Source organism: Bos javanicus, chromosome 4 (assembly GCF_032452875.1).
Source record: "Bos javanicus breed banteng chromosome 4, ARS-OSU_banteng_1.0, whole genome shotgun sequence".
NCBI lineage: Eukaryota > Metazoa > Chordata > Mammalia > Artiodactyla > Bovidae > Bos > Bos javanicus.
This window is the reverse complement of record NC_083871.1, coordinates 113457860-113479490: the sequence shown is the minus strand read 5'-3', so window position 1 is coordinate 113479490 and position 21631 is coordinate 113457860. Positions and strand designations below refer to the sequence as shown.

General features: G+C 48.8%; 2 protein-coding genes and 2 non-coding genes across 8 annotated transcripts in view; 2 read left to right on the top strand and 2 right to left on the bottom strand.

Annotated features, from left to right (window-relative positions):
* LRRC61 (leucine rich repeat containing 61) overlaps window positions 1–21550 on the bottom strand; it is a 29979-nt gene extending 8429 nt beyond the window's left edge. The window contains exons 1-2 of one of the 5 annotated variants that reach the window (XM_061415121.1): window positions 19725–21550; window positions 758–1017 (exon numbers count right to left, since the gene is read on the bottom strand). The gene's annotated coding sequence lies outside the window, so the exon portion shown is untranslated. The other 4 variants (XM_061415118.1, XM_061415119.1, XM_061415117.1 and 1 more) reach the window with 4 other exon arrangements.
* RARRES2 (retinoic acid receptor responder 2) overlaps window positions 1–21631 on the top strand; it is an 86232-nt gene that overhangs the window by 12050 nt on the left and 52551 nt on the right. The window lies entirely within an intron of this gene.
* TRNAC-GCA (transfer RNA cysteine (anticodon GCA)) lies at window positions 9274–9345 on the bottom strand. Its single transcript has one exon. It is a non-coding gene; the product is annotated as a tRNA-Cys (tRNA).
* TRNAC-GCA (transfer RNA cysteine (anticodon GCA)) lies at window positions 12790–12861 on the top strand. The gene has a single exon. It is a non-coding gene; the product is annotated as a tRNA-Cys (tRNA).

Sequence of the window (21631 nt, the reverse complement as noted above, 5' to 3'; positions counted from 1 at the left end):
TCTGCCTGCTCCCTTGTCTCCTGCCTGCCCCTTAATGGCATTTCCTCGTCTCACCTACCATGCCCTCCCCCAGACTGGGCCCCTCCACACCACCAAGCAAGCGAGCATTGCAACCCCCAACCCCGCCTGGTTCATGACCCCCTCGCGGGCTGCCCCTCACCCACTCTGCCTGCAGTCAGCTCAAACCAGGGCACAGACTTCAGTTCACCCAGACGCTCAGACCCTACACCCAGGCACCGTCCTCAACCCCTCCCCATCCCCCACACACTCATTTTCGTGGAGATGAGATCAAATTCAGGGCTGCTCTCAAAAGAAAAGAGACACGAAGAAGTCAGAGATGAAACATGCAGGAAGGAGAAAAGCAAATGTGAGGGAAAGTTAAAGGCCAGCGAGCGAGGACGTGTCTCCCGGGGAAAGAGAAGGTTCAGAGGAGGATGGCGGGTCCGCCCCGGTCACCTGAGGCGGAGGAGCGTGCGTCCCTCCAGCCCAGAGCAAGACGCAGGCTAACTGAGGAGATTTAAGCCAGGACGTTCTGACTCGGTAACGTGAAACGTTCAGGAGGGCCATCAGGGATGGCAGGCAGGCCTTCACTGGTGACGAGCCTGCTGGGCAGCTCAAGGGAGGTTCGGCTGTGAAAGCAGGTGGACAGCTCGACACCGAGGAGCCCTGTCCAGTGGGAGAGGCCTCAGGAGAACCGAGAGGAAACCGCCCCAGCCCATCACTAGACAACCAAGTCAGCCACCACCACACCGGGCACCTGGAGCCCACTGGAGGGGAAGCCGCGGAGGGGCCGGGTCAAGGCACAGACGAAGGGCCAGACACTGCCGTGGTCCAGAGGAAGGGCTCTAGATGTCAGAACCAGAAGGGACTCCCCTCTGCTCTTATTTTGATTGAAGAAACGGAAACCCAGAGCAGCAACGTGATGCTCCGTGGCACAGCAGAGGACCCGAGCAGTCTGTCGGCTCCATCGCTCTTGGGCCCGCAGAGCAGGGTACCGGAGGCAGGCCTGTGTCCCGCCTGTGCTCACGGATGAGGGCAGAGAAAAGCATAACACCTGTGAGTCAGACTGCAGCCCAGGGCACACCCCAACACCTTCACCCGAGGGCCCGAGTGGACCCCAGGGCACCAATCCTGTTCCGTCCCCGACCAGCCTCGTCCCACCGGTCTGTCTGTATTCTGCAGACAACTTTGATCCACTTGACTATTTAACAAAACTTCGTCAATATCTACCGTGAGCCAGCACTGTGCCCTAAACATACACACACGGGAGAGGAGCTGTCAGCTGGCACGCGGGGCTCAGGACGACAAGACAACCTGGGAACAGCGAGGCAAGCGGGGCGAGTGCTGCAGAGCCCGGGCGGGCTGCCCGGGAGGCACACCGAGTCTATGACACCGGGGTTTAGTGCTGTCTCCGAAGGGTGGCTCCCCTTGGGCTACCTCTTGAGGAACCCCGTCTCTGGACAGAGAGCCCTGGGCAGATCAGGAACCCAGGGCGATGGGCGGCACCCACAGTAAAGCGCCCCTTTCTCTCCAATGAAGCACAGCAGGATGAGAGCTGCGGAAAGCTGGCCTCGAGTCTACACACATCCAAAGTGTAAAATTTAAAAAGAAAGTCACCCACAAACTCCAAGACTTTGGTTATTAGTGAGAGATTGTTTGTGACACGTCTCATAACAGCTGACACACGCACCTTCGAGGATGATGCCAAGATGGACAGTCTGGGGCTGAGCTGGAGGGTGGGGGGGGACCCCACAGAGGCAGGCCTCGCCCTGAGAAGCGAATGGGGGGCGGGGGGGAGAGGAGCAGGTGATGGCGGCGGGGCTGCAGGTGAAGGGACAGTTTGGAGAGCCATGTGGGGGGGCAGGTGTGCTTGGGCTGCTGCGTGGAGGAGGAGTGGACACAGAGGGCCTCCCCAGTGATCCTCCCCAGTAACCCAGATCAGCTACAGATGTGGCGATTTTAAGGTTCTCCTGCAACAAGTCTTCAGGAGTAGACATGACAGGTACTGAGCTAAAGATGCAGATCCACGGAAAAGTCCCCAAAGAAACGGAGGGAAAACACTGGCAGGAGAAGAGAGGGGAGGGTGGTTGCCCAGGCAACACACTGTGGGGAGGGTAGAGGAGGAGCAGACTCCAAAGGTGCCCTATGGGCAGAGGGCAGAGAAACACCTAAGTGATGTTAGGCAGGGCCAAGGGAAGCCTTTCCAGAAAGGACAGACAGGGTCACTTCAGTGGGATGAGGTGGCTGGAGCCCCCAGCTATGCAATGAGAAGCAGGGGGTGCGGGCGCTTGCAGTGTCAAAGGGTCAGGAGGGGAAAGGCTTAGCTCCATCTCAAGACAGAGCAAAGGTGCAGTGGGAAGATAGGGAGGCCTGGTGGCAGGAGCCTCCTGAGGGCGAGGGGCTCGAGGCACAGGTGCATGTCGGGCCGGGAAGTGGAAGGGGTTATCAGAGACGAGAAAGAATCTATTTTTTTTCCCCCTGACACAGCAAAGAAGGATGCTGGGGTGGCAGGCAAGTCCTTGAGTGAAGGCAGGGGGAAGACCCAGGCAGTTTATGCCCAGGAGCCTACAGACTCCCAAGGGGAAGCCATATACTCAGAGAGGCAGCAACCTGCTGGCTGAGCCTGAGGCAGGCGGGGCCTCAGCACAGGCACTGCCTCCATGGATCAGAGGTTTCCTCACCACCCTCACCAGTGGCTTCCCAGGTGGCTCAGGAGTAAAGCATACACCTGCCCAGGCAGGAGACGTGGGTTTGATCCCTGGATCAGGAAGATCCCCTGGAGAAGGAAATGGCAACCCACTCCAGTATTCCTGCCTGGACAATCCCACGGACAGAGGAGCCTGTTGGGCTACAGTCATGGGGTTGCAAAGAGTCGGACATGCCTTAGCACCTCAACAACAACTCTTACCAGGCCTTTTCCCATGCGCAGGCCCAGAAGGAAAGGGGGCACTTTTCTATTTCTCCTAGGCCTGCCTCACCCCAGCGCCTCATTTGCAACTCAGCCTACCCTGGGCATTCAGGACCTATGCCAGAGAGACGTTTTCACCCTGCTCAGTCACCAGCCCCCACCTCTGTCAGCCCCTGCACTGACGGACGGGGGGGGGGGGGGGGGGGGCCAGTCCATCCCCGCCAGACCTGCAGGGGACTTTAAAGCACTGGATGAGCCTCCAAGTCCTGGGCTTCTCATCCCCCTACCCACTCAAGCTAGGAGGAGGTAGAAGATGGTGAAGAAGAGGATGGGACTAGAGGAACACATGGATGTGAAAGCCTAGAGCAAACCACTGTACATTTCCGGCTTTGGTCCCAAGTGCACACTTGGCTGCACGCAAACCCTAAAGAAGAGGCTTGAAACAAACACACATCATTAGGTTTCCTCATATGCAAAAAGTGACACAAAATGAGGTGTTTTAAACTACACACACTTGGCTCTTTTCTGCGAGGCTGCTCTCCATAGTGGATTGAGAGCATCAAGTTCCAGAGCCAGTCTATGGGGGCTTAAATCCTGCCTGTGGGCGAAGAGCTGTGTGCTCCTCCCGCTACTGAGCCTCGGTTTCCCCGTCTACACAACAGGGAGAACAGCACCTGCCTCACTGGCTTGTGAAGGATTAGTGACGTTCGGTTCAGTTCAGTTCAGTCTCTCAGTCGTGTCCGACTCTTTGTGACCCCATGGACTGCAGCACGCCAGGAATCTCTGTCCGTCACCAACTCCCGGAGTTCACTCAAACTCATGTCCATCGAGTCAGTGATGCCATCCAGCCATCTCATCCTCTGTTGTCCCCTTCTCCTCCCGCCCTCGATCTTTCCCAGCATCAGGGTCTTTTCCAATGAGTCAGTTCTTCGCATCAAGGTATCGAGCGACAGTTCCAGGCATAGACTGACTGATGGACATGAGCTCGCTGTCCAGCACGGACTCTGAAGACCGGGGAGACCGGGCCGCCCGCTGGGCCGAGGTCAGGACAAGCCGCCTCGGCCCCTGGAATCCAGGGACCGCCACGCCCGCTCCCCGGCTTACCTACTGCCGAGGGTCAGGCCGGCCGGCGGGGCCGACGGAAACGGGACGCCAGCGCCCCTCCACCAGCAACCGGCCGCGGCCCCGCAGCTGGGAGCAGGGTGCCGCCTACCACCCCCTCGCGCAGCGCAGCAGCTGGACCTACCAGGAGGCGCCCAGGGCCCAGCACAGCCAAGGGGGAGGAGTCCAGGTTCCGGGGCGGACTTCCGGAAGCGACAGCCCAAGGGATCCTCTGCGCCCACCCGCGTCCCGAGGCGCCTAAGTTCCTCCTACCAGCAGTCAGCAGGGAGTGCGCAGGCGCGGCGGGCCCCGACCGGAAACGGTGGGGTCCCGCCGGCTCCTCCGCCGGAAGTCGCTCACTGCTCTGCCTAGATAGACTTGGTTCTAGTTTAAGGGTGCTAGTTTGGAGGGGGCGGGGAGAGACTTGTTTGCTTGTTTATAATCGTGCTAGTTTAGCTCTGTGGTCTTGGAAGAAGCGCTAGCATGAGCTTCGGGCCGATGGCGACCAAGTCTTTGTCCACTGGCCGATCCCCAAGGTCCCTTCCACCCCGGGGCCTTTAACCCACCTGAACTTGACCTTTGTGCATGATTTGAGACGGGGGGTTCATCTGACCTTTTTTTCATTTAGAGCTGATCCTCCTGCAGTGTGTATTCCTCGCTGATTACTTCTGCCCCCCCCCCCCCCCCAGCCTTCTTTCACTCCCATATGCGTAGGAATCTATTCTAGGCTCCATATTCTAATGCATTTCTATTCTATTCTAATAGTCTCTCCCTGCAGGAATACATTTCTGGTTTTTTAAGGCATGATTTAGATCCAATCAATGTCCCAATTTTAAGTGTGCATTGCAGTGGATTTTGACAAATTTGTTTACTTGCAGTACCACCTTCACAATCGAGGTATAGGATATGTCTATCCACACACACATCCAGTAATAATAAAGTAATAAACCACTTCACCTTTTCCCAATGAACTTTCCACCCTGTGCCCCAGGTAACAGCTAATATGCCATCTGTCATGAAAGACTAGGTTTACATTCCCTAATACTTCATAAAGATGGCACTACACACTATGCAGTTTTTATGTATAGCCTCTTTGGCTTAATGCAATGTTTCCGGGATTCAGCCATGCTGATGTATGAATCAGGAACTCATTCATTTTTATTGCTGTGTAGAATTCCTTTATATGAATGTAGCATAATTTGTTTACCCATTTACCCTGTTGACAACTTGGATTCTTTTCAATTTTCAGTTCAGTTCAGTTCAGTTGCTCAGTCGTGTCCAACTCTTCGCGACCCCATGAATCGCAGCACACCAGGCCTCCCTGTCCATCACCAACTCCCAGAGTTCACTCAGACTCATGTCCATTGAGTCAGTGATGCCATCCAGCCATCTCATCCTCTGTCGTCCCCTTCTCCTCCTGCCCTCAATCCCTCCCAGCATCAGAGTCTTTTCCAGTGAGTCAACTCTTCGCATGAGGTGGCCAAAGTACTGGAGTTTCAGCTTTAGCATCATTCCTTCCAAAGAAATCCCAGGGCTGATCTCCTTCAGAATGGACTGGTTGGATCTCCTTGCAGTCCAAGGGACTCTCAAGAGTCTTCTCCAACACCACAGTTCAAAAGCATCAATTCTTCAGCACTCAGCTTTCTTCACAGTCCAACTCTCACAACCATACATGACCACTGAAAAAACCATAGCCTTGACTAGACTGACCTTTGTTGGCAAAGTAATGTCTCTGCTTTTCAATATGTTATCTCGGTTGGTCATAACTTTTCTTCCAAGGAGTAAGCGTCTTTTAATTTCATGGCTGCAGTCACCATCTGCAGTGATTTTGGAGCCCAAAAATATAAAGTCTGACACTGTTTCCCCATCTATTTCCCATGAAGTGATGGGACCAGATGCCATGATTTAGGTTTCTGAATGTTGAGTTTTAAGCCAACTTTTTCACTCTCCTCTTTCACCTTCATCAAGAGGCTTTTTAGTTCCTCTTCACTTTCTGCCATAAGGGTGGTATCATCTGCATATCTGAGGTTATTGATATTTCTCCCGGCAATCTTGATTCCAGCTTGTGCTTCTTCCAGCCCAGCGTTTCTCCTAATGTACTCTGCATAGAAGTTAAATAAGCAGGGTGACAATATACAGCCTTGACGTACTCCTTTTCCTATTTGGAACCAGTCTGTTGTTCCATGTCCAGTTCTAACTGTTGCTTCCTGACCTGCATACAAATTTCTCAAGAGGCAGATCAGGTGGTCTGGTATTCCCATCTCTTGAAGAATTTTCCACAGTTTATTGTGATCCACACAGTCAAAGGCTTTGGCATAGTCAATAAAGCAGAAATAGATGTTTTTCCGGAACTCTCTTGCTTTTTCCATGATCCAGCGGATGTTGGCAATTTGGTCTCTGGTTCCTCTGCCTTTTCTAAAACCAGCTTGAACAACTGGAAATTCGCTGTTCATGTATTGCTGAAGCCTGGCTTGGAGAATTTTGAGCATTACTTTACTAGCGTGTGAGATAACTGCTATGAACAGACCTGTCTTTGTGAGGGCAGAAGTTTTCATTTATTTTTGGTAAGATAGGAGTGACCATGGTGGGGTCTATGGTAAATAATGCTTAACTCTGTAAGAAACTGCCACACTATTCTCCAAAGTGTTTGTGCCATTTTATATTCCTAGGAACAATGTTCAAATTGCCTCCAATCCTCATCAGCACTTTATTGTCAGCCCTTTTCATTTTAGTCATTTGCATTTCCAGGTGAATAATAATGGTGATTACATTTTCAGGTGCTTTTTTGCCATTTGTATGTCTTCTTTTGTGAAGTGTGGTTACAAATTCTTTGCCTACTTTAAAACATTGGGTTTGTCTTACTGTTGAATTCTTTATATATTTATATTTGGCTCAGTTCATTATATATTCTGGACATATGCACTGCAGATATTTTCTCCAAATTTTCTTAACAATGTTTCGAAGACCAGTAGTAGAGATGGCACTGTCTGATCTCACCACCATCACCCCCACACAGAGGAACCCAGAGATCAAATTGCCAACATCCAGTGGATCATAGAAAAAGCAAGAGAGTTCCAGAAAAACATCTACTTGTGCTTTACTGACTACACCAAAGCCTTTGACCATGTGGATCACAACAAACTGGAAAAGTCTTCAAGAGATGGGAATACCAGACCACCTTACCTGCCTCCTGAGAAATCTGTATGCAGGTCAAGAAGCAACACTTAGAACTGGACAGGGACAACCAACTGGTTTCAAACTGGGAAAGGAGTAAGTCAAGGCTATATATTGTCACCATGCTTATTTAACTTATATGTGGAGTATATCATGTGAAATGCCAGACTGGATGAAGCACAAGCTAGAATCAAGATTGCCAGGAGAAATATCAATAACCTCAAATATGCAAATGACACCACCCTTATGGCAGAAAGCAAAGAGGAACTAAAGAGCCTCTTGATGAGGGTGAAAGAGGAGAGTGAAAAAGCTGGCTTAAAACTCAACATTCAAAAAAACGAAGATTATCACTACATGGCAAATGGATGGGGAAACACTGGAAACAGTGACAGACTTTCTTTTCTTTGGTTCCAACATCACTGCAGATGGTAACTGCAGCCATGAAATTAAAAGACTCTTGCTCCTTGGAAGAAAAGCTATGACAAACCTAGACAGCACATTAAAAAGAAGAGACATTACTTCGCCAACAAAGGTCCATCTAGTCAAAGCTGTGCTTTTCCAGTAGTCATGTACAGATGTGAGAGTTGGATCATAAAGAAGGCTGAGCACCGAGAATTGATGCTTTTGAACTGTGGTGTTGGAGAACACTCTTGAGAGTCCCTTGGACTGCAAGGAAATCAAACCAATCCTGAAGGAAATCAGTCCTGAATATTCATTGGAAGGACTGATGCTGAAGCTCCAATACTTTGGCCACCTGATGTGAAGAACTGACTCATTGGAAAGGACCCTGATGCTGGGAAAGACTGAAGGCAGGAGAAGAAGGGGACCACAGAGAATGAGATGGTTGGATGGCACCACCGACTCAATGGACATGACTTTGAGCAAGCTCCGGGAGATGATGATGGACAGGGAAGCCTGGTGTGCTGCAGTCCATGGGATTGCAAAGAGTCAGGCATGAGTGGATGACTGGACAACAACAACAACACTAATATAAAATTTAATAATGGGGCACCTGGGAGGGGGCAGCTGAGGTGAGGGGATGGAGGGGAGCTCTCTAAACTTTCTGCTCAGATTTTCTGTAAACCTAAAAGTGCTCTAAAAAAATAAAGTCTATTAATTTTTTAAAGTGACAGGAGTAGCGTTACTTGGATTATGAATCAGAGACCTCGTGATATGTGTTTAAATGATCTGTGAGCCATTATTATCTAAAAAGCACCTTTCCACCCATAGCACAGCCAGTCACCCAGATGTTTGTGGCTTCCAGAACCTGGGGGTCTGCCCCCTGGCAGAAGCACGACTTTCCCACCAGGTCTGCCCTCTCCCTCCTTGCTCCTGGCCCTGTCGAGGGCACTGGCTTTGATAATATGTGCGTGCTAAGTCGCTTCAGTTGTGTCTGACTCTTTTCGACCCTATGGACTGTAGCCTGCCAGGCTCCTCTGTCCATGGGATTCTCCAAGCAAGAATACTGGAGTGGGCTGCCATGCCCTCCTCCAGGGGATCTTTCCGTCCCAGGGATTGAACCTTCGTCTCTTAGTCTCCTGCATTGGCAGGCAGGTTCTTTATCACTTGCACCATCTGGAAAGCCCGTGTTCAGACAAAATGCCCTTGAGAATCATCCAGTATCATCTTCCCCCAAATGTGTCTGATCAGATAGTCCTGGTTGGGTAGGAAGAGCAGACAATGTGCTGTTTTTCAAATAAAAATATCCAGATTCTTCCCGGGAGTCTGTGGGGCACAGCTGCTAATTCAGGTAGCTCCTTGGACCTTCTTAACTCACTTGAAAGCAGAAATAGTAATAGTAATTGGGAGAGCTGATCAAACACACACAGCTCTTAGGGTCAAGACAAAGCCTCTAACGCTGGATGAGGAAAACTTCCAACCATTTCCTGAGTCAGACGATGACCTTTCCTACCTTTCCTCTCCTTTCCTTACTCCTTCCATGTTCTGTTTGCTAAGCCCCCCTAGAGGAAAGTAGCCTAATTTTAAAAGCCTCCCAACAAGCAGGGTTGGGGTGGAGGTGAGGGTTGGTGGTACTCAGATCTAATCTACAGTGACCACATGTGTGGTCTCCAGATGGAAAGAAAATCAGCAGGGGGCACCCGGATTTGAACCGGGGACCTCTTGATCTGCAGTCAAATGCTCTACCCCTGAGCTATACCCCCAGGCCGTTCTAGGTTCTGAACTAGCACCAATTCACGATGTCATAACACCCAGGTATGCAGTTGACGGCAATTACCATCCATTCTCCGAGAGCCAGTGGGAACCTGTAGAACTGCATCCCTCAGTAACGCCCTCTGGTCTCCAACCTCCCCTGCGCCTCCCACAGAAGTGCTTACTTCTTGGATGATTTCTCTACAGACTACGTTAGCTGTTTTGGTTTTTTCTTCCAGGTCAAACTAATTATCTCATCCATATACTGTTTGTCCTGTGGATTTATACCTTCTTATTGCCTCTTTATTATAGTTGTTGTTCAGTCGCTAAGCTGTGTCTGACTCTTTGTGACCGCACAGATTGCAGCACACCAGGCTTCCCTGTCCTTCACCATCTCCCCGAGTTTGCTCAAACTCATGTCTAGTGAGTCAGTGATGCCATCCAACCATCTCACCCTCTGTCGTCCCCTTCTTCTCCTGTCCTCAATCTTTCTAAGCATCAAGGTCTTTTCTAGTGAGTCAGCTCTTTGGATCAGGTGGCCAAAGTATTGGATCTTCAGCTTCAGCATCAGTCCTTTCGATGAATATTCAGGGTTGATTTCCTTTAGGGTTCACTGGTTTAATCTCCTTGTAGTCCAAGGGACTCTCAAGAGTCTTCTCCAGCAATCACAATTCAAAACCATTAATTCTTTGGCACTCAGCCTTCTGTACAGTCCGACTCTCACATCCAGACATGACTACTGAAGAAACCATAGCTTCAACTATACAGACCTTTGTTGGCAAAGTGATGTTCTGCTTTTTAATATGCCATCTAGGTTTGTCACAACTTTCCTTCCAAAGACCAAGTGTCTTTTAATGTTGTTACTACAGACACTATTCTACAGTGAGTTTGGAGCCCAAGGAGATAAAGTCTGTCACTGTTTCCACTTTTTCCCCATCTATGTATCATGAAGTGATGGGACTGGATGCCAAAATCTTAGTTTTTTTGAATGTTGAGTTTTAACCCAGTTTTTTCACTCTAACTGTTGCTTCTTGACCTGCATACAGGTTTCTCAGGAGACAGGTAAGTTGGTCTGGTATTCACATCTCTTTAAGAATTTTCCACAGTTTGTTGTGATCCGCACAAAGGCTTTAGACTAGTCAATGAAGCAGAAGTAGATGTTCTTCTGGAATTCTCTTGCTTTTTCTATGATCCAATGGATGTTGGCAATTTGATCTCTGGTTCCTCTGCCTTTTCTAAATCCAGCTTCAACATCTGGAATTTCTCAGTTCATGTACTGCTGAAACCTAGCTTGAAGGATTTTGAGCATTACCTTGCTTTCATGTGAAATGAGCACAATTGTATGGTCATTTGAGCATTATTCAGCATTGCCTTTCTTTGGGATTAGAATGAAAACTGACCTTTTCTAGTCTTGTGGCCACTGCTGAGTTTTCTAGATTTGCTGACATACTGAGTACAGCACTTTATTATTATTTATCATAATTAGGAAAATGTTATTTTTAAAAATTGTGTAAGTGAAAATATAGGCACAAATAAGTAAAATTAATTAGCTGTGTAGCCAGACCCATGAACCATGCATGCATTTCAAAATTTTTTTTACATTTGATACTTTGGTGAGAAGAGCAATTGAATAATAAAGTTGTCTTTACTGATAATTTATAGTTTTATAAAATACATTTTTTAGGTATAAAGAAAAATAACTTCCAACCTAGAATTCTGACAAGATTGGGTGCGTTCAGGGTGCTATGGCTGTAGACACAATCTAGAATTCTGAACCCTGGTAAACTGACATTTAAGCAAGAGGACAAAAGAAAGACATTACAGATGTGCCAAACCTAAGAGCATTACCTGGATCAGAACCTCAATGAATTAAGGAGAAAGAAGGGAGATGAACCCAGAGAGAAACAAGGAAATGCAAAGCTGAAGGATGACACCCCTGGGATATCTGGAACTGCCTTCTCTCCTGAGCGACTTCCTTTGTGGGGCCAAAGATACTCTCCCAATCTCTGTTTCCTCATCTGCAATATACATGTAATAATACAACTCCCTGGGCTGAATTTTTCTGAGGCAGACTGAGATCTTCAGCTTGAATCGGGCTGCTCTGGACAGAAGAGCTGGATCTCCTTGACTCCCTTGAATGAGTTTTCCCCATATTTGCAGAAGCTTCTTTAGATTTAGTTTCCTGAATGGTAAACTAGGAAAAGAGCTAATTCATGACAAAGAAGACCCTCACAGGGGCTCCAAGCAGGCAATGGGAAGAAAGGGGTGGGGGGGGTGTAAGGATATGGATCTTTGATGGAGTGGAGGAGGCACCAGTGCTCCGTAAACACACAGATGAGGCAAGGATGAACAGGTACCCTGGGTGTGGCTGCGAGTGTGAAAGGGCCTGGTCACAGATTTGTGGATCTAGAGCAGCGGTTCTTAAAGCATGGCCCCAGACCCCCAGGATCAGAGAATTTACCTGAGAATTTGTTAATCAGAAACTTTCAGGGGGAAGCCCAGACATCCCTGTTTTAACAAGTCCTCCAAGTGATTTTGACACACCCTACAATTAAGAACCACGGGTCAAGAACAGAGTTCAGAGGATGAGCAATCTCATTGTGGTCCTTGGTTTTCATCCTGCCTCTGCCCACCAGCTCAGCCTGACCCTGTGGCAGGAGCTAGAATTCCTAACCCATCCCTTCCTGGGGGTTCAGTACCTAAGTCTTCCTGCAGGTGGCGCACAAGGGACCTGATATAGATCCGTGACAGGTGTTTCTCAAAGTGGGATCCCCCAGACCCTCAATAAGAAGCTTGTTCCTAACCCCACATCACATCTGCATGTTTGACAAGCTCCCAAGATGCTTCCTGAACACAGGAAATCTGAGGACTGGCCCGAAGGGTGCAGCATGCCCAAGGTCAAATTCTGGTGTCCCCATTAGCTTTTCCTTGTGCTCTGCTAAGCCCACGCTCTAGTTCCCCTGACGGTCCCAACTCCTCATTAATCTATTAAAACACTCCTCTTCTGTAGCCTTTACATTTTTTGACTGATAGAGGATAGGGAAAAGAGGAAGATAAGAGACTCACTGGCTTAGTTATAAGGTCCTGAACCCAAAGTCAGGAGAAGTGGATTCAGGTCCTGAGTTTATCTGTGAGGAGCTGTGTGTGCTTGGGCAGACCAGTAATCCTGAATCTCTGTGTTCAGATGCCCACTGTGAAGGGCATAGACCGGTGACCCTGAAGGCCCCTCCTGCTATAAACACCAATGTCAGTGCTTTTCCAGAAAGAGCAGGGAGGTGGTTACAGGGAGGGGGAACCCGGTGCTTGTTTTGCATCAAGGGAGTAAAATTATAGTGAGGCTGGTTTGGCAGCTTTGAGCAGGCCCAGCCTGGTGAACACCTTGTGGCAAAAATTTATAGGGATGTTGGGCATGGCTACACAGGTAAAAGGTAGTACTAAGGCTTCCACTTACATCAGGGGGTATAGCTCAGGGGTAGAGCATTTGACTGCAGATCAAGAGGTCCCTGGTTCAAATCCAGGTGCCCCCTGCTGTCCTTCACTTTTGCTAGCTGGAGCTGACATTGAAGGTTCAGCTCCTTTCCCTAATCCAGGGCCTCAGGATACCAAGTCTTCTCAAATCTGGGGTAACTTAAAACCCTGTCTCTGAACACCACAACTCTAGAGTGATACGTTCCTCCAACTATGGCTTTTTATTTCACTTACCACTGGTCTTGTTCTACATTGGCTTGTTTCTACACGTTTTAATTGCCCTAAGTCAGTGCTGTGTTGGTAAGTGTTTAACAACCAGCTCTTGAGGGGAGGGGAAGCATTGATTTGCAGTGTTTTCCAACTTCACAGTATAAATAATCTCACCAAATCCAATGTCAAGCCACAAACATAGGATCGCTGATCATGGTGTTGGGAAGACATGCTGAAGTGCCGCTCTGGTGCAAGTAGGCTCAAGCACACCACTGCTCCTAACCCATCTTCCCTGTAGTGGCATGGGCTCTTTGACCCCCACGCTATCCCCACAAAGCTTACAGAAATAAGAGCAATGGCTCTCATAGAATCATCCATTTACTCAAGACATATTTGTGTTCTACTTGACGCCAGACACAGAAGAGACAGAGCACAGCAGGAACTGTTTGTGGTGAGCAAGGGAATCAAGTGAAGAACTGGTCAGTTGAATGTAAGGATAACTAGATAAATGAAGAAAGGTGCTAATTTAAAAGAAAAGGGGGGAAAAAGAAAGAAAAGGACTTCGGTTACCAGCAATATACTGGTTGAGAGTTGCTTGGACTCCAAGGAAATCAAACCAGTCAATCCTGAAGGAAATCAGTCCTGAATATTCACTGGAAGGACTGATGCTGAAGCTGAAGCTCCAATACTTTGGCCACCTGATGTGAAGAGCTGACTCATTAAAAAAGACCCTGATGCTGGGAAAGATTGAAAGCAGGAGGAAAAGGGGAAGACAGAGGATGAGATGGTTGGATGGCACCACCGACTCAATGGACATGAGTTTGAGCAGCTCCGGGAGATGGTGATGAAGCCTGGCATCCTGCAGCCCAGGGGTCACAAAGAGTCGACAAGACTGAGCGACTGAACTGAACTGAACTCCACCGCCCCCCACCCCCCACCCCCCGCCAACACACACTGTCTTCTTCCATCTCTCTTCCTGGCACTAGCTGTATGGGATTAGGGGAACTTGTTGCTAAAATACATAAAGAAATTCTATAAATCAGTAAGAAAAAGACCCAAAAAGTCTAATAGAAAATCAAGCAAACAATATGAACAAATTAGAGAAGTGGAAATCCAAATGGCCAACAAACAGATGAAGGGAGTCAGGCTCATCAGGTATTATTAGTGAAATGTAAGTTAAAACAAGATACCATTTTACACACATTATCTGGTTGAAAAAATAAAAAAGGCTGAGTAACAAATGAAGTCCAGGAGTTCCTGTAAGTTTTGTCAGAGTGTAAATAATTGCTTTGGAGGACAATTTGGTAATATCTTGTGACACTGAAAGTAAACACCACCCACAACTCTGCTCTTTACATGGAGACATACAGCCTAGAGAAGCTCCAGCACCCGTGCACAAGGACCTATGGAGGGATGCTCATTGTAACAGGAGAACCTGGAGTAATGCGAGCATCATCAACAATCGAGTAGAAACACAACATGTATGTCACCCTGTGCTAGACCTGTCATTACGCTGATCAGTCAGCTATGGCGCCACGATGCTGCATATCAAACGCCTGGAAACCCTGACTCAGAACAATAAGCATTTATATTTCACTCATGTGACTCTGCTTCTGCCGAGGTTTGGCAACACTGGGCTCCAGGTCATTTTGTGGTTGGTCTGTTTTCCATGTTTCTTCTATGGTGTTGGTAGGCTGCCCAGGGAACACACCTCATGATGGAGACAGAAGCACAAACCATCCGCTCAGGGGGCCACCAGAGCTGGAGAAACCGCAGGAGCATGTACATGCAAGCCCTATCAATCAAAGAGTGTGCTGATGGCAATATCTTCCTGACAGCACTTCCAGCCTGCAGCACAGGGCAGGAAGACAGTGCTGACAGCTGGAAGTCAGCTAGTGTGCATGGAAGTATTCAGAGCAAGGGGAGCTGCAGGCAACACTGACTGTGACTATTAGGAGACATGTCTGTTATAGTTTGTCAGCAGTTTTGACCTCTGTTAACATAACAGGTAATGATGGGGTTACATTGTTGTTTCCATTTGCTTTCCTTGCTTATAAATGATGGGAAGCATCTTTTCATGCTGGAAAGTCACTTCTACCACTTCTTTTGTGAATTGCCTGCTTGTCTCCTTTGCCATTAACCTGCTGTGTCTTATTGATGACCTCTGTATACGTCTGTTGTTCAGTCACTCAGTCGTGTCTGACTCTTTGCAACTTCATGGACTGCAGCATAGCAGGCTTCCCTGTCCATCACCAAGTCCTGGAGCTTGCTCAAATTCATGTCCATCGAGTCAGTGATGCCATCCAACCATCTCATCCCTCTGTTGGCCCCTTCTCCTTCTGCCTTCAATCTTTCCCAGCATCAGGGTCTTTTCCAGTGAGCCAGCTCTTCCCATTAGGTGGCCAAAGTATTGGAGCTTCAGCTTCAGCATCAGTCCTTCCGATGAATATTCGGGGTTGATTTCCTTTAGGATTGACTGGTTTGACCTCCTTGCAGTTCAAGGGACTCTCAAGAATCTTCTCCAACACCACAGTTCAAAAGTATCAATTCTTTGGCACTCAGCCTTCTTTATGGTCCAACTATCACATCTGTACTACTGGAAAAACCATAGCTTTGACTATATGGATCTTTGTTGGCAAAGTAATTTGAATATGCATTTCAGTACATTGCTTGTCATAGCTTTTCTTCCAAGGAGCAAGTGTCTTTTAATTTCATGGCTGCAGTCACCATCTGCAGTGATTTTGGAGCCTAAGAAAAGAAAATGTGTCACTGTTTCCAGTGTTTCCCCATCCATTTGCCATGAAGTGATAATCTTCATTTTTTGAATGTTGAGTTTTAAGCCAGCTTTTTCACTCTCCTCTTTCACCTTCTTCAAGAGGCTCTTTAGTTCCTCTTCACTTTCTGCAAGTGGTGTCATCTTCATATTTGAGGTTATAGCTATTTCTCCCAGCAACCTTGATTTCAGCTTGTGCTTCATCCAGCCTGGCATTTCACATGATGTACTCTGCATAGAAGTTAAAGGGTGACAATATACAGCCTTGACATACTCCTTTCCCAATTTGGAACCAATCCATTTTTCCCTTGTCAGTTCTAACTGTTGCTTCTTGACCTGCATACAGGTTTCACAGGAGGCAAGTAAGGTGGTCTGGTATTCCCATCTCTTTAAGAGTTTTCCACAGTTTGTTGTGATCTGCACAGTCAAAGGCTTTAGCATAGTCAGTGAAGCAGAAGTAGATGTTTTTCTGGAATTCTCTTGCTTTTTCTATGATCCATTGGATGTTGGCAATTTGATCTCTGGTTCCTCTGCCTTTTCTAAATCCAGCTTCAACATCTGGAAGTTCTTGGTTCACATACTGTTGAAGCCTAGCTTGAAGGATTTTGAGCATTGCTTTGCTAGCATGTGAAATGAGTGCAATTATGTGGTAGTTTGAACATTCTTTGACATTGCCCTTCTTTTGGATTGGACTGAAAACTGACCTTTCCAGTCCTATGGCCACTGCTGAGGTTTCCAAATTTGCTGGCATATTGAGTGCAGCACTTTAACAGCATCAACTTCTAGGATTTGAAATAGCTTAGCTGGAATTCCATCCCCTCCACCAGCTTTGTTCATAGCGATGCTTCCTAAGGCCCACTTGACTTCGTACTCCTGGATGTCTGACTCTAGGTGAGTGATCACACCATTGTGGTTATCCAAGTCATCATGATCTTTTTTGTACAGTTCTTCTGTATATGTCATGGGTTGCAAATCATTTCCCTTGTCTGCCATTCATCTTTTTTCTCCAGGTTGTTCTTTTTGCTTTGCAGAAAATCCAAATTTTAATTAAAGTTCATCCGTTTTATCTTCATCACTGCTGGATTTCTTTGTTTCCCCTCTTACTTAGACCTTTCCCATTAGGAGGTGATTTTTTAAATCCCCCTACGTCTTCTTCTGGTACATTTATAGTTTCATTTACATTTGTTAAATCTCTGATGCAGCCGGTAGTAATTTTGTGTCCAGGAGGGAGAGAGTCCCCACACTCCTCATTGCCTTTACTCATCTTCCCCTCACAGATTTGCTTTGCATGTTTATCCATTTGAGTTTATTTTTAGACTCTTCTTCTCTTCTATTGACTTGTCTATTCACGTGCTAACACCATTGTTTTCATTTCTGTAGCCTCTCATGTTGTGACTTCATAATACTTTTAAATGTCTAGGAGGGCTAGTGTTCTTACCAATATTCTGCTTTTTAAGAAATCTCCTGGTTGTTTCTCAAACATTTATTTTCCCCCAGAACTTTAGACTCAGCAGGTCTAGTCTAGTACCCATTCCCTCTTCACCCCCACACCCCCAAAGCATGAGTGTTTTATCAAGAGGACAGTACATTTATAGACTACGTTAAGAACATTTAATGCAAAGCACAGAAATACAACTGCGTAAACAAGCTCTGGGTATTTTTTGTGGCATGTATTTCCCAGGTTCTATCTCACACATCAAAGCTCTCAGGGTGCTTGCCACTTTCTGCTCCACAAGGTGGATCGGTGTAGAGTCTGTGATGGGAATAAGAAAAGGTGAAGGAGGCTGAGATCCTGGCAGAATGAAGGGAACCATGAAAATAGAGTTACTATGTAAAAGTCAGGTGATTGGTTGATGGCATTTATTGAGGAGGCAGGCACTATTAACCCATTTATCACACAGTCACAACCTCTACAGGGCTTCCCTGGTGGCTCAGACGGTAAAGCATCTGTCTGCAATGCAGGAGACCGGGGTTCGATCCCTGGGTTGGGAAGATCCCCTGGAGAAGGAAATGGCAGCCCACTCCAGTATTCTTGCCTGGAGAATCCCATGGACGGCAGAGCCTGGTAGGCTACTGTCCATGGGGTCGCAGAGTCGGACACGACTGAGCGACTTCACTCTTCACTCAGAACCTCTACAAGGCAGGCACTAGTGGTATCATTCCAACTGGGTGATAAAACCGAAGCTCAGAAAGATTAAGTAACTTTCACTCAACTAATTACTGGAGAAGCTGGACTTTGAACTCAGGCAGCCCAGTTCCTGCAGCTCAGTCAAGGTGAATGGCCTCTGGGAGGCTGAGCAGACAGAAAAAAAGAGAAAAACTTGTTTGCTGAATCAATTGCTCCAGACCAAGAGCACAGCTGTTACCCCTGGTATCAGCACGGGTGAAGGCTGCAGGCTATGCCATGATCCTGTTGCCACAAAACCAGAAATGAGTGAACAGCCTTTGGCACATACCGGCCAAACAGGCCTACAAAAGTTAAACAACCTTGGGTATTCTTTAGCTGTTACCACTAACAGACACTTGTAGCTGGCCTTGTCCTTCACCAAGCTAATTACTCTCTGACTCCATAAAACCAAAAATCTTCAGGGTGCAGGTTATACCCTGCACCTGGCATTCTTCTCCCCCCATATATCCTCTTGTAGCACCCTGCATTTCAGAAAGAAGGTCACAGGCCAATAACTTCAGGGACACCAGACCCAGCTATTGAGTTGCCTGATGCCAGCTGTAGTCACTCTGAAACTTTGCAAAAGGAAGAAAAAAAAAATGCAAGACCTTCAAGAGGATATAAATCTTCTTCCCTACTCCTAAGACAGGGGGACACAGCTCTTCAGGCGCTAGCCTGTTATGCATCCCTTTTGCCTGGCAAAAAATAATAAAGCTACTCTTTTCAATTTCCTCCAAACTCTGTCTCCATGTTTCTATTCGGCATTGGGGGACAGGGAGCCCAGACTTTGGCAACAGTCCTTGTGGCCCCATGCTCCCGTTGTACTAGACTGGGAGTGGTCAGGCACAGAGGATCACTCATTGATGTCTCCCGGGTCTTTGTCAGGGGAGGAAAGGCTGACCTTTACTGCAAAGGGAAAGCCTTGCTGCCATCACAGCCCTTAATCCCCAGATCAGGGAGCTGAGGTGGGGGCTGTATGGGTTTCTAAGAATATCCACCCCAACCCTTTTCGGAGCAGATGCCTGCAAGGTGAGCCAAAGTTCAGCTGGGCTTGTGTGACACCCCGTCCCTCACCTGGCCTCTGCTGGACCACGTGGCACTGGGATTAGAGTCCACTCAGACACCCCGTAATCCCCGAAGGCTTTGGTGTTCCTGAAACTGCTAGATGGCATTTCCAGGGGCTCCACGGAGCTCTGGCTCTTTATGTCTCAGCACAGAAATACCACTGCATGATTCCAAAACTCGTGTCCTAAGACCTGTGTGGGCCTGCCTAAGAACAACCCAGAGTTCTGGGATTAAAAGTCTGGGATCCTCGCTCCAGCCCTGGAGACCCTGTCAAGATGGGCCTGGCTTTAGTCCCAGCATTCTATGGGCCTGTCTGTTCTGGGTGATTCTCATCCAGGTTCATTACACAGAGCGTGGGCTGAGCTAGCGCAGACTTTGGTCACCAGCCCTCACCCTTCTGGCTCCGAGTCAAGCAGAACTGCAGTGGCTGCCAACTGACTCCATTCCTGGAAACCCCAAGGCGTATAAACAAAGATCATGCCCCGCACATGACCTTGGAGGTTCTCAGGAGCGGACAGTGATCACCCCCACTTGATTTCTCTGCTCTTCGCATTCCCAGTGTTATCTGCACACTGATTTTTTGTTCAAAGCAACCCAAAGGCCCTCATCACAGGCCTTGCTCTAGGTGTTTCAGCAGGGAGGGTGGCCCTGCAGCCTGCAGTAACAGACACCTCCATCCTCCCCATTGGGCCAATGGGTGTCCCTACCGTAGACTGGAATGTGCCAGGTCTCAGGATGTTGAGGTGGGGATAAGTCACGGAAGATCATTAGGAAGCCGGGCCTTACAGGAGCATCCAGTTGTCAAGGTCCCTTAGTTCTCTGCCCTTTGGATTTCCCCAGAAATACCTGGATGTTGCAGTTACATATCGTTCAGTGACATTTCATCCATGCTCCAGTACCATCTGGAAAATCTTCCCCATTCCCTACAACTGCCGCACCCTCCAACATCAGTGCAAAGCAGTTGTACCCCCAGTGACAGCATAATCCGGTCTGAGGTCTCCATTCTTTGGGCAGCACCGCCCTCTGCTGGCCAGCCTCTGTGCGTGCAGCTGAGCTAAGCTTCCCACTATGACACTAGGGGCGGGCGGGGGCGTCCCACCCTTGCCCAGTGCCCATCTTCAGGGATCGTTTGCTTCATGTAGTGAGTGTCTGTGTCAGAGGAAGTCATTTACTGATTCCCATCCCACTTGGCAAGGGAAGGTGGGTAGGAGAGTACTTCCTGCTTGAAACAAACAACAAGCCCATCCACACCCGGCACTAGGAGACTCGACCAACCTGGCTTGGCTTCTGGCTGCCTAAGCCGCATCCCTGGGACAACCCGGCCACGTCGGGTTCCTGTCTGACCAAGCTCTGGGCCGTCAGAAGGATGTACTGTTAGAATATACTGTCTGTTCTAGCCAGTGCCCAACCCCGGGCCTCTGATCCCCACCCCTCCACCCTTTCTTAGCGCATTCATGGTCGTGGATCCTCCTCGGTCCCTCTGGGAGAGAGATGTATCTCCTGCAGCCCAGGGGCGGCTCTTAAGAACCCTCCTGAGATGAACTCAGGAAGGCCCAGGCCCGTGTCCCGGTCTCAGTGGCCTAGCTGCACTTGTGCCTACCAACCCTTCGTGACTTTTCACTCCTGGCTCTGCTTGGGCCCTGTCCACACCTCCCCTCTGCCTTCACCTTCCTGCCAAAATGCCCAGACCCCGCAGTGTTCTCATTTCCCTGTCAGTTGTTACAGAATAAAACGTGCTTTCACGGCTTTAACTAATGTCTGATTGTGTTTATTTCTGACAAAACCTGCTCGCCCTGTGGTCCCCCCTCGTCCCTGCACTGAGGTGGGGTGCGAGCTTTGAGAGCAGCAGCATCCACACAAAGTGGGCACAGACCCTGGGAGGGTGTCCCAAGCTCGCTCTCCTTGAATGGCTGCAAAGGCAGGAAGGAAGGGAGGGGAGGGGAGGCAGCCTGCTGGGAGGGGTCTGCCTGCCCTGGGAGAGTCAGGGGTGGGGGCTCCCCGGGACAGAGGCCACTGCCCAGTTCAGCGAGAACTCAGGGACAGACACACACACATCTCAGGTCTTCAGGCCACAGCTTCATCCTGATCTCCAAACCCAAGCATCCAACCATTTGCTGGGCATCTCCATGGGGAGACTGGGCTCACGAGGACATACAGGATGCCCCAGGTCATCACTTCTCCTCTGTGGTCTGTTGCTGAAAGGTTCCAGCCACCAGGTCCTGGGCACCCCTTCGTCCACGGCTCCCTGCAGGGTGCATCCTGCCTCATCCCTCCTCCCACAGCCCTCGCTGGGCCCCTTGAGCTCCTAACTAGCCCTTCACCCATTCATGGGGCCCCATCCTCCCCACCACTCTCATCTGGGGCCCATTACGCCCAGAGCAGAGATCATCCTAGAAGCCTAGTGGGGTCACATCCCACGCCCCCCATCCCTTTCATGGCTCCACATTTGCTTTGGATGAATCCAGGCTCCTCGCTTCTCCCAGTCCCTTCTCCACGCACCCCATCCCTAGCTTCCCAGCTGCTCCTCCCAGGAGCTCCCCTCTCTGCTCATTCCATCACCCTCCCCTGTGCAGGGAACCACGGATATTTAGGAACACTTAGGAAAGAGCAGGCC